This window comes from Pleurodeles waltl, chromosome 5, assembly GCF_031143425.1.
Source record: "Pleurodeles waltl isolate 20211129_DDA chromosome 5, aPleWal1.hap1.20221129, whole genome shotgun sequence".
In the NCBI taxonomy this organism is placed as follows: Eukaryota; Metazoa; Chordata; class Amphibia; order Caudata; family Salamandridae; genus Pleurodeles; species Pleurodeles waltl.
In genome coordinates this window covers 1,611,848,145-1,611,860,728 of record NC_090444.1, presented here as the reverse complement: position 1 = coordinate 1,611,860,728, position 12,584 = coordinate 1,611,848,145, and the positions used below count along the sequence as shown (strand labels likewise).

At 43.1% G+C, this 12,584-nt stretch overlaps 1 protein-coding gene across 1 annotated transcript in view; it reads right to left on the bottom strand.

The window, feature by feature from the left end:
* The window catches only part of LPIN1 (lipin 1), a 311,768-nt gene extending 306,190 nt beyond the window's left edge, over nucleotides 1-5,578 (bottom strand). Inside the window, exon 1 of the mRNA XM_069235949.1 lies at nucleotides 5,501-5,578. The gene's annotated coding sequence lies outside the window, so the exon portion shown is untranslated. The remainder of the gene's footprint in view (nucleotides 1-5,500) is intronic.
* Nucleotides 5,579-12,584: the final 7,006 nt, after the last annotated feature.

Sequence of the window (12,584 nt, the reverse complement as noted above, 5' to 3'; positions counted from 1 at the left end):
TCTCTCCAACTTCCGTCTTCACAATGCACTCTCCAAGTCAAATGGTACAACAAGAATGGTTGAGGGGGGAAACAGCTAAGCAGTTCAGAGGTAAGTAAGTAGAACTGTGTAAACCGTATCCACAAAGGTATTTGCAGAGAGGCTAAACAAGCATAATGCCAAGACTGTGGTATCTGAATGTTTCAGATATGAGCTGCCGATTGCATCATTACTGTGCAGACTCAGTGTCTCACTGAGCCACATCTCATCATTTACAAAAACACCTTAAACTCAACTATGAGACAGAATATCAAAGAGGTCATGGATGCCAGGTCCTCTTGCAAGAGTCCCCCACCTTGACACAGTCTAGGAAATTGGGTTATTGGTAGAGGGGGTGAGTCCTAGTTAAGCAACAACCACAATCCTTATCAGAGTGAACCACAAAAGTCACTTAATTAACCTGGGCTTAGTTCTATTGAAGCGTGGCACAAAAGCAGTCATGCTTAACGTAGAGGTAAAGCATAAAGTGTTTATGTACCACAAAAACAGTAATAAAGTGACAACACAACCTAAGAACAATTCCAAAGCAATTTAGAAAAATAGTGTACAGTTAATAAATAAAATGAGACAAAAACAACAAAACTCCAGTCAGTGGAGCCGTAGATATGCAATTTCAAACTATTAGTTATAGTGCCTAAAAGCACAAAGCGCCATCTGGTCATGCTAGACCAGGGGAAAGTCACAAGTTCAGGCTGACCACAATGGACCGCGGGTCAATACAGGGACCAGGTTAGTCTAGCTGAAAAAGATACTTTCTCAAAGTCTGGCGCGAAGAGTCCAGTTTGCAGTGGAAGAGGCTGCTAGAAGCAGGAAGAGTGTTGTTGATGATCATTTCTGTAGCATGAAAAACAGGCCGAGCGTCGTGGACAGTTGTTGCTGGAGCTTTGTATTGGCCGTCACCATGGTCTGTCATTGCTGTAGTGTGAAGTGACTATCTAACATTGCTATTCATCGTTGGTGGTCGCTGTAGTGCAAAGAGTCGGGTTCACTGGAGATTCACACTTGCAGTCGTCACTGAAGGCAGAATCTCAGCACAAACAAGCTCGTTTGAGGTTGTGAAGATCCCAGAACCTCAGGATTTTACCTTTTCTTGTAGTGGTGTGAATCCTGATGCCAGCCAAAAGTACAGGACCCGGGGAGGCACCTCTTGGGAATCAGAGACTCACTCTAACAGAGGCCAGCAGAGCTCTGGTAGGTCCAGCTACAGGTCCAGGTGGGTCCAGTTGCAGCAGGTCAGTTGGGCAGTTGCAGAGAGGCCTCTGCAGCTTTTTGTGTCCCTGTATATCAGACCATTAGGTCAGCCAGCTGACCCTTGGAGTCACTCAGGTTACCTTGAGATGGCGGGAGCAAGTCCAGTCTTCCATCTCAGACAGCATGGTAGGCCTCAAGCAGCAGGGCAGTCCCAAGGGGAACAAGGCAGGCCTCAATCAGCAAGACAGTTCTCTGGTAACATCAGGGCAGTCCTCTGGAAAACAAGGAAGGCTCACTCAGCAGGGCAGTCCTCTGGGGAACAAGGCAGTCCATCTTATGTAGTGTTCATAGGTCCAGAAGTGTACTGAAGAGATGTTCTGAGGGTTTAATATTTATACCTGGTGCCAGCCTACGAAGCATGAGGATTCTCTAAGCAAGCGCCACATCTGATTCTGGCAAGTCCTTTCCTTCCACTGGCAAGGCTCCAAGACATCTTGGGGTGGGGGGGGGAGGAGGAGGAGCAAGAAAAGGCTAGTGTCATGGTCTTTTGTGTGTGCTGGCAGCATGCCCTTTAAAGTATAAGTGAGGCAGGGAACAGCTCTGCCTCAGCCATCCTGACAGGGTGGCCCATCCCGCCAACATATGGTCCCCTTTTGTCTCATTGTCTGGGAGGAATACACAAATCCCAACAGCAGAGCCATTCACAGCCTTGTGACACAGGACACTGGCAGCAGGCATCCAATAGGACAAGAAAATGCTAACTTTCTAAAAGTGGTATTTTCAGAACTGTGACTTAAAATCTGACTTTACTATTAAAGGGGGTTTTAAATAACAATATATTTGAGTCCAAACTTGACATCTTCTACTTTGTTTTTAAATACAGTGCCCCTGCCCTAGGGGCTATTTATGGCCTACCTTAGGGGTGACATATGTATTAAAAGGAAAGTTTAGACCTATCAAAGGTTTATTTTGCCAGGTCGAATTTGCAGTTTAAAACTGTACTATAGGCTGCATTGTCAGGTGTGAGACATGTTTTATTGTGCTTCTGTATTGGGTGGAACAACAAGTGCTGCAGGCTCACTAGTAGTATTTAATTTACAAGCCCTGGGTACATGTAGTTACATATTGTAGGAATGTATTGGTACATTAAATGTGCCAATCAGGTGTAGGCCAATATTACCATGTATGAAGGTGAGAGCACAAGCACTTTAGCACTTGTTAGCAGTGGTAAAGTGCGCAAAGTCATAAAGCCAGCAAAAACAGGCCAGCAAAGGAAGGGAGTGAAGACAAAAAGTTTGGGGTGACCCTACAGAGAGGGTAAAGTACAACAGCAGTGCTCCATCACATTCAGCATCTGGAGCTGGCAGGCTTTCAGCAGCTTGGAGAATGTGGGTCCATTATCAGAAACCAGGAAGTTGGATGTGGAGAAGCTAAGTGGGATAAAACATGGAACACAAGCCTCTTAGTTCCTTCTCAGGATGTGCTCTGTCTTTATATCAACTATGGTGCACACAAATCTTCTCCCTACAGCAGTTCTCATGCATGTACATACAGCCTGCTGTCTGAAATCTGCACTCGGTCTCTGCACAGGCTTGTGTGTGCAGGGGGGGCAGCCACTTCCGTAGTGCTCACCAGGCAATTCTGTGCAAAGCAGCCTCCCAATATGTCTATATTATCAGAACACTGAACTATTGAGAGCATCATGGATAATAACGGGCGAACATGAGGCTATAAATATTGATATAGGCCAACTGCTTTGAACATTGCAATGCCCTAATTTACAGTCTTTAAGACTCCTTTTTCCCTGCCTCTCCAAGATATGTGGATTGCACAGGGGAATAACAGGGGCAGGGCTGTGGACCAGGGAACACAGAGAGCCTCCTCCCAACACTCAGTGTCAATGGAGCTGCAGAAGGTCAGAGGGGGAATTCTCCTCAGCTCCTGTCTTCCTTGGTTTTGCCAAGCACAGAAAAGCAGTTTGGCAGAGCCGAGGAAGAATCAGGGGCTAACTTCAGCCACCACCTTTCACTGCTCCTGCTGGGTGTGCGTGTTGCCATGGCTCTGCTTGCAGCAGTATCTGTCAGGCACTTACAGCAGGGACTGTGAAACACATACAGCAGGGACTGTGAAATTAAGTGACACTTTGGAGACCCAAGGGTTTTTAAAAGCCCTGTGTCTAGTGGGAGGCCATTCTGCCTTCATGTGACCAAATGTTTTAACAGCCTTACAGCCCGCTGTTACGGGCTATCCCAGCCACTAAAGCATTGTTCCTTCTCATAGGCCGTCACCTTTGGCTTGGGCCTATAAGGCTGAAGAAGTCTTTACCGGCCAGTATATACTGCTATGGCAGGCTGTAAGGCTATAGTAAAGTGTGATTCACAACTTTCAGTAGCTTCTTTAAGTATATGCAGTAAATCGTTACACAAAACACCAGGACTAATATGAGGCATATAAATACTACTTTTGACAAAATTATTCATGAGTAAAGGAAGTAGTACCACGTGAGTACTCTTTTATATACTCTTACATCCCTTTGTGAGTCAGCCCAAAAGAGGGCACAATCCTTTCTCTTTGCAATAAATGTATGTGCTTTTTTCCTGAATACTGCCGTTCTAATCCCAATAAAATGTTTTGTGATCAATTCACAAAGGCATATAAGAGTACCTACAAGGATACTCCAGGGATACTATTTTACATACTCTAAAATACCTTTGTGACTAGTATAAAACAATTTAGGTTTTAGTCTCTCTCTTTATCCTGTGTCCTGTTGCATTCATCAAATTAAGAATCGATTGAGCCACCAAATTAATAATATTAGACCAATTACTCATATCATCTAAAGCCCCCACAATACCCATATCGGATAAATCAATGCCAGAAGAAATTCCATCTATTTATTTAGATATACATTTCAGGGTTTGTGAACATGACCGAACCAGTACTACTTGACAGAACCAGTGATTGTTGTGCACAGTTTTTTGTATAACATTCTGTAAATGTCGTGCTGTTGCTGTGTTGTCAGAGACTGAGGCTGTCTGTATCTCTTTTAAAACACATCGCCTCTACATTTGTAAATAATCCTCTTCATAACCAATCTGTTAGACTGAAAAACATCTGACTTGAATGCCCTGCTACACATGTTTTTGCCAAATATATAGGCAATATTCTCTGAGAACAGAACTGTGTCAATGAATTATCCTGATTAGTTTTAAATCTTGATTAACAAATATATTTCCAAGAGCAGGGTAACAATCTGTTTCACTCTTGAAAAATGTTTTGTCAAGGCTTCAAAATGAAACAACGAGTATCTGTTCGTGAGTTTTTTGTTACGTTGCATACACCAAAATGTGCAAAAGGAGTCTAAGAAGATGAAAAGATATAACTCTTCACACATTCATGGGACGAAAAGAAAAAGAAGAAAATAAAATTATTCTGGTTTAGTTCAAGTTCTCACACCTCAGCCAGAAGCAGCGACAAAAAGCCTACCATGAAATGGGTGGAGTTTTACAAAAAAAACATAATTCACAATGATCCATCAATGGAGGTAAAAGGGTACAAATTTTAGCTTAATAAAGCTGATGCACGGAGAATCAAATTGCAGATAAACACTAAGAAGTGGTATAGTTAGTGCATTGGTTCTTAAGTACATGTACAGGAGCTCTGTTGGCAGCTGATGATATCTTCATTTGTTTTAAAACACATTTTACTTAAGTTATTGACTGGAAATACATATAAACACAATCAAGGACCATGAAATCCTCGAAAACCATGGCATTGTTTTCATGGGTCAGTTAGTGCTTTTCAAAGAAATGTACAAACATGCATCCTTTTAGCGAATTTGTAATTATCATCAATCTACACCAAACAAACACACAATACACCCCCAAAAATCGAAAAACAATATTCTTTGTTATTTTTAAGATGCCGCTAAAAGAGAACCACGATGAGTTGACCTAGGAAAAATATGTTTTTTTTAAAGTCCAGGATAATCAATTGACACAGTCCTACCTAACTCCAATAATATTTGCTAAATCTGGCAAGCAACAAGTGGGATGGATAACCAACTCAGAATTTTCTCAATATGACAGTTTGGAAATAAACGTAGAGGATGCTGTTGAATTTTGATTTGCTGATACCGAAACTCATTTCTCGTGTTTGAGGTAGTCAATCTACAAAGATCATAAAAACAATGCACCAAATATTATGCGGACATCAGCAGTAATTTCTGAGTGGATGACTTATTTCCACACTAGATAAAATGTTTACTTACCTTCAATCGTGAATCGCAGAGCTAATAAAGAGAGAACTCAGAGCCAAACAGGAAAGTGTTGAAACTTGGTTTTGGATGGTGATCTCGGCTGCAATACTCAGAATGCAAAACAAACAACACATAGCGTCATTCATAAGTGCCCCGAGGCAGGACAGTTGGACAAGGTAATTATATGCTGAATTCATCGAGTAGGAAACGCCTGTATTAGGCAACATGTTCCTAACTCTCTATTGTGCTCCCACAGACTATCTCCAGCAAATAAGAAGTTCTGCCAGTCATAGTCTTCACTCTGGGACAAAATAAATGTGTTGCTTGACAACACAATCCTCAAAGGTAGTAAAGGCAAGCCTGCATAAATGTCATGCTAAAAAGAAAAAAAACATTTGCAGACTCCAATGCTGATAGAATCTGGGCAGTTAGGTGGTCATGTGGATATAGTTTTGCTATGGACAAAATGAAATGAAGTAAAGTACACATTATTTGAGTGCAAGAAATAACTATGTTGTTATACCTTTTGGTGGCGGGTTGCCTCCTTTTTACAGGGATGCACCTTTTAGGTGTGTCAAACACCACACAACTCTAAAGTGTTTAACCAGCAGCAGGGAGTACCTCATGGCTCCTCCCTGAGTCCAAATGTATTTATTATATACATGCTCCCCCCGGCTAAGATCATTGAACGTCATTGGTTCACATTGATCACTTATGATGATGATACTCAACTGATCATCACCCTCTCCCAGGATGCTGCTGACACGGCTTCTTCAAACAGGTTGAGTCTAGAGGAGGTTACCGAGTGGATAGAGCAAATTTGTTTAAAGTTGAATGCAGGGAAGACAGAGGTCTTGATCCTGAGCAAACAACCCAACATCAGTCGTCCTCTTGGTGGCCTGAAACTCTTGGCCCTTTACCCAGCCCCAAGCCCAAGGTTAAAAACCTGGAGATTTGGATTGATCAGAAGCTGTCTTTTGACAGCCAAATCACAGTGTTGGCTGGGAAATGCTTTGGAATCCTCAAGACCCTGAAAAAGATCCTGGACCTGCTCCCAGAACCTACAAAGAAAACTATGGCCCAGGCCTTATTCATCTCGAGGCTGGACTACTGTAACATGTTGTACCTGGGGGTGTCACAGTCTTGCATGATGCAACTCGAGTGCAGAATGTGACAGCTCATCTGCTGCTCAATTTCCCGAAACACGTCTCCATGGCATCTTCACTTGCTAAGCTACGCTGGCTTCCTGTGAAGCAGAGCATCTCCTTCAAGGCTCCTGCTACTGTTATAAAGCTTTGACAAAGCCAGGAGGGTTTGTATCTCAAAAGTTCGAAGAGTGTGCCGTGGCGGCAGCTCTTTTAGCTTTCTAGCTTTGACACTGTGGAATTTGCTGTCTCTTTCTGTAGAACAGGCTCCTATGGCCCCACAGTGCTGGGACACTTTGTTCCGAAGTAGCTATGCACATTTCAAGCACAATTATTATTATTATAAACTAACCTTATTTAAACACACGTTTGGACTAACTTATTGAAATCCAGGTTACCTGGAAGGGGGATGAAATATACGCCACACCCATTTGATCAATGATAAGCCAAGGAATGTTGTCTGATTCCAGACCCACGCTACAAGAGCCTCACGCTAGATAAGCAACGCCAGCTATCGTGAAGTAATAATGAGTACTGCCCCAGCCTCAAACACTCTTAAGGTAAAACCTTGAAGCCCTGCCATGGCCATTGCTGAGGTTTTTACCACTCCTATATGCTTTAGGATCTTTTGTTAGCACTGGCTAACAAAAGGAGGCAATACTAACAAAAACATTCTTGTACCAAATGTTGTCAAATAATATCCGTGGCAAGGCGAGAGGAGCATTAGGGTGGGATCCCCTCATTAAAGTAAAGAAATAGAGGCCAGCTTCTTGTACGCTGACACTTTTGACCCCTGAAGGCCATACCCTTGGAAATTATGTTGTTTGGAAAGATATTTTGGACAAGGGTATAGTGATTCTACCTTATGAAAACTGAGATGGGCTACCATGCCCTGGGCAAGCAGCACTCTCTGATGTTGCCCTGCATATGGCATGTGCAGGTTCTTAGTGTTGGGTAAGATAGATTAAGTATCTGGTGTACTTGATTAGACATTAAAATTATTATATAATATTTTATGTCTATTTCTTCTGGAATGTAGTGGCTAGGATCCAATTAAATCTTGCCTTAGGTTATCCAAATTACATAATTTTAATTGTAATCACATTTGAATCACTGCAGTCATTTTACTGGTTTAACTGTCGTTGAAGGCCCATTTGGGTCAAGGACAAGATTACCAAATCATCTGAATTTGCTAGATGGCTACTCTTCTTGTCCAAACTTTGGAGAGTATCCATCGTAATGAGCAAATGTCTCTTTAGCCTTGTTTTAAGCAATGTGTCGTTGGGATTCTTGGTTTAAAACCCAAGCTGCCTGTTAATTTGACTTGCACCCAGGTTTCTTCATGTGACTTATTAGAAGGTTTAATAGAATGTTATGAATACTCCATGGTTGCAGTTTACACCATATTTGGTTCATAAGGACTTTATCAAAGGCCATTGAATAATGTATATTATGCACATTGATTGCCAATGTCCATAAGACCATCATGGTATCTATGGTAGAACAATGAGATCTCAAACCTGTTTGGGAGAATTTATCTTTTGGTCAGAAACCCATTAGAGGGGTTTGCTCAGCAAGTGTACAAGTTGGCAAAGAATGTTCCATCTGAGTCTAGTAAGGCGATTAAACAATAGATGCTTGGTTGTGGTATCGGTCCTAGCTTATAAATCAGTTGTGTAACTGAACCCTTTAATGAGGCTGGAATTTGGCTACTTAGAAAGGTATTGTCAAACACAGACCTTAAAATTGTGCTCCAGGCAGTTGGAGACGACATAAATATAGCAACTGAGATCCCATTAGGACCTGGTGAACACAAAGATGTTCAACCTTTTATTAGTGCCAGGACTTCTGCTTGAATAATTGAAAGTACTCCTGTTGTCATTTCATCTCCGTGTAAGTAAAAACATAATTGGCCATTCACATATAATTGGTTAATAAAGGTTTTTCACTTGTTTTAGGAAATATAGTAATCATATGCTGTTATGACATGCATGCCAAGGTTTAACAAGGACCAAAATTAGTGCAAATCATTTGAAGTGACTGATTCATGCAGATCAACCCAGGCTTCTTCATACTTTGAACAAATACCAGTTGACATATTATTTCTCAAGCAAGATATCAGTTATGTGATTTCCACACTAAGTTTAGCATTTTTCAGTGGTTTCTTTTTTCTATGGCGATGAAGACTTCACATTTTTTGTAGTATTGATGATTAGGCTGTGCTTTGTTATAATTATAGCTAGAAAACAATAAAAAGGTCTAAAAGAAAGTTTCTCTTTTAACCGTGTAGGTGATAACATAGTGCTATAATCAAGTAGTTGTAGGAAGCCACACATAAAGTCTTGATTCCTAAGCTTTTTTTCTATGTCAAAGAGTTCATTGTTGTCGGACCCTGTTCTGGGGGGCATAGGGCAAGGAGGGGTTTCGGATCCCCAGCTGCGGAGGTTGGAGTCATAATCCTCTGATGTTTCAGGGTCCATCCTACTGCGATTATGGAAACTTGGCAACCTACAACCCTTTCAACACTTCACTCTCATTGGCAGCGATGAATGACAGGCTTCTCAGGGAGGTTAGTGTGGGGGTGCAACAAACTCAGCACTCCACAATTACCCACAAGTGCAATACCTGATTGTCCAACCCAGTGCTTGTCTTTATTTTTTATTATAAAGAAACTACTTCAATGCACTTTAAAACAAAATGCTACACACTACCTGATGCAGGTATTCTGAGTCATTGAGGTAGGGACACTGTACCTAAAGCAAGGGTACTTCAAATGTTAGCCCTCTTACTTGCCTTCTGTGGCTTAGAGTAGTCTGTATGTGGTCTCAGGCACAGGTCCAGTGTTATTCCACTAACGCAGAACAATGCACTCAGTCTCTCAGTCTTGTGTAGTCAATCTCACTAACCTGTGACTCAGGCTGCAGCACGCATCAATCCTTGCCCTTCCACTCTTTTCAAGAAAGATTCAAAGTATGTGGGTGAATCCGAAACAATCTCCTTTACCAGTAACTTTTGTTGTCAGTATTGCTGGCTGCCTTGCAGGCTCTCATTCAGGCTCACTGTGAATTGGTGGTGGCCAGAGATCATTGATTCCTCTACTTTGGTAGTGGGGTAGTTCCGATGTCACACATACTGGATGTCAAACAGACTACACACCTGGGCAAGTCTCTGGGTCAAGGCTTCTTAGCAGTCTGATAAGCTCACAATACTGCCTTTCAGCAGTTGGGTGCTTGCAGTTTACTTGGTGGCTGGGACAATCCAAGTGTGCGCACCTCAGTTCAGAGCCTCGGGCAAACTACACTCAGGGTCACAATGTCATAGTCTGCTCAGGCACGCTTAGAGCAAGTGCCAAAGGCTAGCAGAATTCTGGTTCAGCGGTGTAGTCCTTGGGCACGTGCTACAGGCTACCTGCTTTTAAGTCCATTTGGGCACACTTCAGGCAAGTGTCACCAGCTAGCAGCTTCAGCAACTGTGACTACCTCAGGGTTGTGAGCATGCCAGTCACGTTTGTTGGAGCCTCTTGTGTATGGACTGTATCTTTGGGGTTAGTTTCCTCTTGTCCATGCTGGCAATCGCCTCTTCTTGCAGGGTTGGATCCACCCTTTACTCTTCTTCACGTGCAGGAGACTTTCAGGGGCTTCAGGACAGGGAGAGAGTTCCTCCTTTCATATCAGACTCCAGGTGTTGTCCCTTCACCAAGCTGGGTGTCAACAGACACCTGCTTTGGAGCCACAGCAGTCTTTTGGTTACTCTGTGGAGCACCTCCTCCTTGGTCAATGAGAACTTGTAACCAGAACAAGTGGCTCAGCAGTTCCCGCCTTTATACAGATAAATCAGAGAGGGGGTATTTATTCTCTGTCTCATGAGGTTGGGCACAGTGGATCAGAGTCTTCTCGTACCAATGAGCGGTGCCTCAACCCAGATATGAATTTATATTGCAAACAAATCTGGGACCTGAGTTTAGTTCATGATGAGTGCAATATGGAAGAACAGAGAAAACTGTCACGTTACTCCTGTACACCACTGATCTTGTAGGTGCCAGGGGATAATACTGCTTTTCCTATGCCAGTGGAAGTTATTTCTCTTACGTGTTTACTTTGTTAGTAAACCATAGTATGAGGTAAATCACAGTAAGTTTCAATGAACTTCCCAGGCTGTTTTGTTAGCAGTAATCCCCTTGGCAGCCAGGGTTTTGTTCTGGAAAATGTAGCTGCCCTAGAAAACTCATGTATTTCCCATGGAAATTGGCTATACAGTCTATTGCATATCACCACTCCTACTCCTCTGTTATATATCAGAGGTAGTGGTCTTGGGGTTCCCTATACCCACAACCACAGGCTAATGGAGAGAGAGCAACTGTTAAATGGAATGTGAGTGTGGGTGGACTAGTGCACAGGAATTAAGGGATTAACATTTCAAGTGCGACCAATTCCCATCAGACTGTAAAGTGCTAGGCCAGCATACTGCACTGCGTGCAATGAGGGCCTCAGACACACTACCCTGTGTCTGACAGTGACTTTGAGGGTTTCCCCTCCCTTTTATTTATCACCTCACCTGCACCCAGCCATATGGGTGCATGCAGCGAGGCCCCTTCACATGTGGGTCAAGTGGTTCACTAGATCCCTTTACGTTAGTCATGTACTTTGCAGTCAATAAGATTCTACAACATGATCTTGTAGAATCTGGCTCTGAGCCAGATTCAGTTTCAGGTTGCATTTTTGGCTCCAGGGTTTGACTCCATGTCGGTCCTTCTGTCTGTGCCAGGTTTCCAGTTCCTCTCTTTCCCTCACTTTCTCCCAATCATCAGGGCAATGGGGGGCGTTACTTGGGTGGTATTGTGCAACGTATTGTGGTACCTCCTCAAGACTCCAATATAGGTTTCATTCTAGCTCCTCCTTTGATCCACTGCATTCTCTAGAGCTTTAGTGAGGGTGCGCATAAAGCGTTCAAGCTCCCCTTTGGTTTGAGGCCACTGTGGCATGAGTTTCTTTTGTTTGATCCTGAGGTAGCTTAGGTAGTCATTGAACTCAGTCCTTTGAAACGGAGGTCCATTGTTGGTTTTGATCTCAGTAGGCAGCCCAGCTGTGGCAAATGTCCTCTCTAGCCAGCAGACATATCTTGTCCATGGCTGTTGACTCCGTGAATTCTACTACAGGAAACTATGAATGTCCATCAATAAACACTAGTGTTAGTCATCCATCCGGACAGCTACCAAAGTCCATGCTGACTTTCACCCATAGTATCAGAAAGGGTTCATCCGTTATCACTGGAGATGTACGGATCATTCCACTCATTTGCTGACAAACTTGCCATGATTTTATTTGGTCTTCTACCGCCTCATGCATCCCCAGGAAGCACAACTTCTCTTTCAGTTTTGATTGCATTTTTGCAATACCCTGGTGATGTTGGTGCACAGTCAATGATCCTCTTCTGCAGTGCTTGTTGTAATGGTGTGTTATGGTGTCCCCACAGACGCAGCCCTCCTTCATGGGTAATCAAGTCTTCCCTCACTCCCAAAAGCTGTGGGGAACATTATCATGTCTGCTGGGTTCTAGAGGTGGGCGTGTCACAGGAAATGTTTCCATTTATGCTTTTGCATGAGGTACCCTGCCTTTTGAATGCATTCGTTTTCAGTGGAGGCTTCTGCAAATGTATCTGCTGTCATGTCCCTGGGCAGGCCCCTCGCACCCCTATGTGGATAGAATCTTCTGCTTCATCGCTGGTTGCAGCTACCCCTAACCTGGGAGATGGCACATGTCTTAACAAGTAGAGTGGTTGCTAAACCCTGGCCACTATACCACTGTGAAATTGTACTGCTGAAATTGGACCACCCATCTCTGATTGCACGGTAGGGGATGTTGTGAAGCCCCTGAAAATAGATTGACAAGTGAATTATGTTCTGTCGCCAGCCACAACTCCCTGTTCTAGGTATATATATAAGTTGACGTGCG